We start from the raw sequence: 6260 nt of genomic DNA, 5'->3' as shown, positions 1-6260 counted from the left end.
TGGTTTAAAGTGTATCATGTTGTTGTTGAATGATTGGTGAATGGATAAAGAAGAGGTGCTTTAGTGATAAATTATAAGAATAAATCATTACAAACAATTAAATTAATTATAATAAAAAATTAATAAAATAATATAAATATGTCATCCAAGTTTTGATTTTGATTTCATAACTATAAATAAATGTATGTATCTCTATTTCAATTGACTATTTTTTGTGCAAAGGCCTCCTACTGTAATGTTGTTTTGGGAGATTCATCCACCAGAGCAAAGTAGAACCCAACATCAACACCTCATTATTCACCCCATAGGAAAACCTCTACAACTAGAAAAAATTTAATCCCATATGATGATAAAAAAAAATTAGACATATTGTGTCAAAGTTGAAATCAAAATCATTGTCTCCTAATGACAATGGAAATACCCAAGTATGAAGTTAGATTCGATAAAATAGTGGGGTTTATTCAACACATGAAGGATCATTCATTGTTCTTCAAATTCATAGGCATATGCCCATCAGAGCATGATCTAGTAGTATGGATAAAGAAAAAATGGCATCCAAAAGGACACATAGATCTAGAGCCTGTAGCTAAGGCAATTTTCATAGTGATCTCTACCAATCTTTAAGAGTGAACGTGAGTTTTTAAAAATGACCCTTATTTCTTCAACAACATTGGTCTCTTCTCGAGACTTTGTACTCCAAGATACTACCTAGAAAGGAAAAATTCTTGGTGACCCAATCTAGTTTATATTAGTCTCCCTTCCAAAGAAGTATTGGGAAGAAGAAATATTTGAAGGCAGAAAAAAAGGAAATATATACTTCTCCAAAATGTTAGAGGTTACCAAGAGTGGAAGGTATGTAGCACATGCCAGAACTTGCATTTACATGTAATTTTTTTAGACCCCACTAGAATCAATATAGATATTGTATCATGGTGAAGACTTGATGAAACCTTTGGATTAACAGCATGTCCCTTTTCATTGCATAGGTCACCATGCGTAGAACCATCTATCCAAAGAATTCCATTTCAACCTAGCTCACTATAACACCATCATAGACCCCAACCACAAACCTTGAGGGCTTCTATAAAGTAAATACAAAAAGGGGAAAATGAAGCCTATGTTATCTCTACAAGGGAGCACTTCAATCCAAGAAAACTTTTGGATATTTAAAAGTAACAAAACAAATGGAAAAGGAACTAATGTAGAATCCACAAAGCTCAACATCCCAGTAAAACCCAAAACGAGATGCATTGATAAAAAATGGAAAATTTTGGAAAACTCAAAGGAGCTTCCAAAATAGTTTCAAAGATATGGACATGGATGAAATGACCTTATCATTAATAATAGAAGAGTGGAAAGCGAAAGAACCAAGGTAAATCTATTAACTATAGGTGATGGTCCTCCATCAATCTTGCTTTAAAGTGAAAATGAAGTGAAGCCCCTACTTCAATTAGAACAAACTCGTTAGATTCAGGACCAAAGGTCCATGCTCACTCATTAAAGGACACAAGTAAGCAATCCAAGGAGTAAAAGGAAATATGTGGAAATACCATGAAGGAATTGATTTAGGAAGCGAGAGAAAGCTAGAAAAAATTGTAAAGGTAATGTTGATCTCAAAGGTATTTTCTTCCTCCCAATGGAAATTATATCATCAAACATCAGGGGCATCAACTACAAAGGGAACCATAGGCTCCTCAATGATTGATGGAGCACTAGCAGTTCTATGGAATCTTATAGTTGTAGAATTCACCAATTGGTTTGATGCCCATCCCATCATTGTTGGGTGCTCTAGATTATTAGAGTCAAGTTAATATCATTCCTTTTCACTATCTATGGTCCACATATAATAACAAAAAAGGTTGATTTTCTAAACTACCTCTCTCAACTTAGAAAGCTAATACAAGAGGACACATGCATAACTAGAGGAAATTTCAATATGATTAAAGAATTGGAAGGAAAGAAGGGAGGTATTAGATGCCTAGAAATTGATTCTGATTTCTTCAAGAAAACCATTATATATTTGAGCATCATTTATGTTAACATAGTCAATGACGCGTTGACTTGGAATAAAAAAACACGAGGTAAGCACCAATCACTTATTGTCTTCATAGATTTATTGTTTCTAAAACCCTTCCTTAAAATTATATCTTTATTGAAGAATCTATCTTCCCTCCTCTAACTTTGACCATTTGCCCATATACCTTGAGCTAGACTAAAAAGAAACCCCCAATAACCAACTCTTCATGTCTGATAGCTTTTGGCTTCAAGATCCCTCCTCTGTAGAAGAAGTCAGCTTATGGTGGTAAGATATAGAACTCACCAACCCCTACTCCTTTTTTAAATTTCAATAAAAACTTAAAATCCCTATATTTCATATTAAAAAACATAATAAAGAAGAGCTTGGGAATATATTCCAATCCAAATAGAAATTTGGAAGTTAGATGGATTCCATTCACCAATAAATAATTTTATAAGGGTGCACCAATGATCTCGCCGAGTATGAAGGAAGCATGTTAACATATCTAAAGGAATGAGGAAAGAAAGAGGAGACACAATGGAAACAAAAGTCCCAAATCAATTGGCTAAAGGAGGGTGAACAAAATACAAAATTATTTCAATATTCCATGATAAAACATCAACATCGTAACATATTTTTCTCATTGTACGATGGAATAGGTAAGAAATTAACTGATTAGAAGGACCTTCAAAAGTAGCTCACATGATTTTATAATAATATAATGAAAGAATCCCTTTCTAATTTCATTCAAGCAATTGAAAAGATTCTAGCATGTATCCTTATTTTGGTCACTTCTGAGCATAATGAAGCCCTAATGAGTGAAATTTACTTTAAGGAAGTGGAAGAGGTAGCAATGCACATGCCAAAAAATAAATTTTACAATCCATATGCATTCACCATAGATTTGTTCTAAGCACTTTTTTTTTTTTTTTTTATTGCAGAACAATATCCAAGAATTAGTCAAAGAATCCAAAAACCTAGTTCAGATTTACTAACTGTGAATGCCACCTTTTGTACCTTAATTCCAAAAATTAGCTATGCCATTTATCAAAGCCATTGCTTACCAATTTATCTATGCAATGTAATAAACAAAATCAAATTTGCCAATCGGTTGAATCCCTACTTCCTTCTCCAGTTTTGGAAGAAAAATTAGAATACCTTAACATTAACATTTCTTTCCCTCATATAACCATATCAAAATGATCATTATCCCAAACAACACCCACCATATAGACCATTTCAAAGACTCTTTTTAGATATTCAATTTATCAGTTAAGTTGATCTAATTCCAAGTATCATTTCCATTCCATTAAACATGCTACGTAGTTTAATGTACAAACGAAATTATTACGAAATTATTTGTGACTTGCTTGTGTTGAAACTTTTGATTCACACTAGTTTGATTTATTGCAACACTTCATAAATTGTTTCACGTGTTATCATTTACGCTCACCTTGGTATCACTTTGAGAGTATGAAGTTCTCCTTTTGACCCTTGGAACCCTTTGTCTAGTATCTTTAGTTCTCTAGGCTCTTGAACGTGTGTACTGTTATGGAATTTCTTTTCATTTTTTCAAAATGTAATATTATGTGTTCTTTGTAGAAACAATTGTATTATATCTAATGGAAGTTCTTAGCATATATATATATATTTATATTGTGTAATTAGGTAGTATTTATACTAATTTTTGTCAAAAATACATACAAATATTGCTATCAATACTAGCCTGTAACTAAGGAAACAAAACTAGTACTACAATACTATGGTTTAAGTCCACACGAACCATTTGATGATAGTAATAAAACTAGAAAGACAGAAATACCTCAAACAATCTAGTAATCAACTAATAAACTAAGAGCCTACTTCTCCTATCGTTGAAGCCTTGTTGCCGCTACTATGAATAATACAAATTTTCCTAGAGAGAATTTATATACGTGATGAGTCCATGTGGATAGTGTGTAGAACTTCAATATCCTATTTTGAATTGGGGAACTCCAAGTCTTCTATAAAAAATTATCATAGAGAGAATTTATATACATGATGAGTAAATGTGGATGGTGTGTGGAACTTCAATATCCTATTTTTAATTGGGGAAACTCCAAGTCTTCTATCTTTTGGAAAACCCCATCATTGAACTTCCTCATATGTTTTTACAATTCATCAATGCATAGTACAATCTCTTGTTATATTTATGAGCATTTAGAACACTTTTTCTCTTATCGTCTTTAGTTATAATTACATCAATTATTTTCATATACTTAATTTTCCTAATTTTAATGCCTTTAGTATGTATAACCCAACTTCCTACCTTTTTCGCAATTTCAACATTATATTTAAATCTGGTTTCTATCCTTACTTCTCTTTCCACCATTTAAATTTCTCTCTAAATGCAAAAAAGGTAATTTACACCTACTTAATTGTTAATTTTTCTATTAAATATTGAATCCTTGAACTTAAAGGGTGGTGACTTCCCCCTTCTTCCCCAATTACCCCTATCAAGAATTTTGGGACAGAGTAGCATATAGGCAAGTAAAACATATTAAAGCAATTTGTGACAGAGTAACATATATGGAAGTAAAACATATTAAATATATTAATAATATAATTGTTTATAACTAAATTAATATGTTAGGGCTACAACGTTTATAAGTTAACGCTTTCTTTCATGGGAGTGATCACTATAATAATATTAGCATATAATATTTTATCGGCTTCATCGGTTATTTGGATTTATCCCTTCTAATATAATTTAATGGTGGTTCATCACGAGTAATAATAGGTGCTTCATGAGTATCATAATGGTTTTTTTTACTAATAGGTGCATCACAAGAATTATAAGGATTTTTGTGATCCTAACAACAGATTTTGTTGATGACAATATGGTGAATCCAACAACAGAAGTTGCTGATGAAAATTTGGTGAATCCAGCAACAGAGCTTACAGGGCAATGACGCTGCCATTGGAGCAGTCAATGCTATGGTGAATCCAACAAATATTGTTGATGTAAATTTTGATGAAGAATTGTTGGCTAATGATGAATGGTTGCAGGTGATGCAACAAAAACATCATATTGACATGATGCTATTTGGTGAGATAATCCCACTTGAATCTGAAAACCAAGTGGAAGACAACCTGTTTGCAGCAACACAGGTTAGTAAAGAAGTGGAAGAGACAGAGATAGAGACAGAGACAAAGACAAAGAAGGAAGCCCATCAAAAGAAAACAAAGACAGAGGAAGAAAAGGAAGCGCAACAGGAGAAATCTCTCATTGTAGAGCAGAAGGAACAAAAGCAATGCGGTTCTGCAAATATTTTTAATTTTAATGTTGATTTTTAGTGTGCTAGGTAAACAAAACAATTATAAAGAAGAATTAAATTTCCTTGAAGCATGGCTTGCAACACCATGCCTTCATAAAGTCTGCCTAGAAGATGCATAATTGCATGTTGAAGACATCTTGGATGATGAGAACATCGATTAAATTTTCAAGTATTGGAGTCCTGAAGAGATGGAAATGTATTATTGTCTTATGTTACAACAAATTGATGATGGAAAGCACACTACAAGAGATAATATGTGGCAGTAGCCCACATACAACTTGTTTTTTGAAGAACTTCAAGATATTCTTAGACAACCTGGAAGAATGGAAGCCCTGCACCAACAAATGAAGAAACTGAGGTTTGAAGGATACAACAAAGAGAAAAAGCTGAAACAATTTAGAGACTATAGGATCTGGAAAAAGAGAAGAAGGGATACAACAAAGAGAAAAAGCTGAAACAATTTAGAGACCATAGGATCTGGAAAAAGAGAAGAAGAAAAGTAAATGTAGTTGAAGTCAATTTTTTAGTTTGTAAGCCTAGCTCACACATAGACCAACACATATCTTAATTAAATTTTATGTGGTTGAAATTAAGGGGGAGTGTTGGAGAATCTAATTCGAACCCACTGTTAGGTGTGAAAATTGTCCCTCCAAGTCTCCTAGTTTAGTTTCATTTAGTCCATTTTAAGTCGAGTTTCACTCGAGTCATTTATTAATGATGTTTCCAACATAATCTTATTTCACTGATTCGTAATACTGAGAAGAGTAGTCCTCTGCTCCACGTTTTGTTCTTTGCATTTTTTGTCAATTCACATGCTTTTTGCCATGGCATCAATCACATGAGAATTAATGTGGGCGTGATAAAAAAACAAAAAGATTAAATCTAAGTGAGGGTTGGTTTGTTCTTGAATTGCCTACCACATCCAT

This window comes from Pinus tabuliformis, chromosome 2_1 (assembly GCF_031772625.1).
Source record: "Pinus tabuliformis cultivar Carrire ecotype Pingquan chromosome 2_1, CPIR1, whole genome shotgun sequence".
Taxonomy (NCBI): Eukaryota; Viridiplantae; Streptophyta; class Pinopsida; order Pinales; family Pinaceae; genus Pinus; species Pinus tabuliformis.
Note: the sequence above shows the minus strand (reverse complement) of the source record.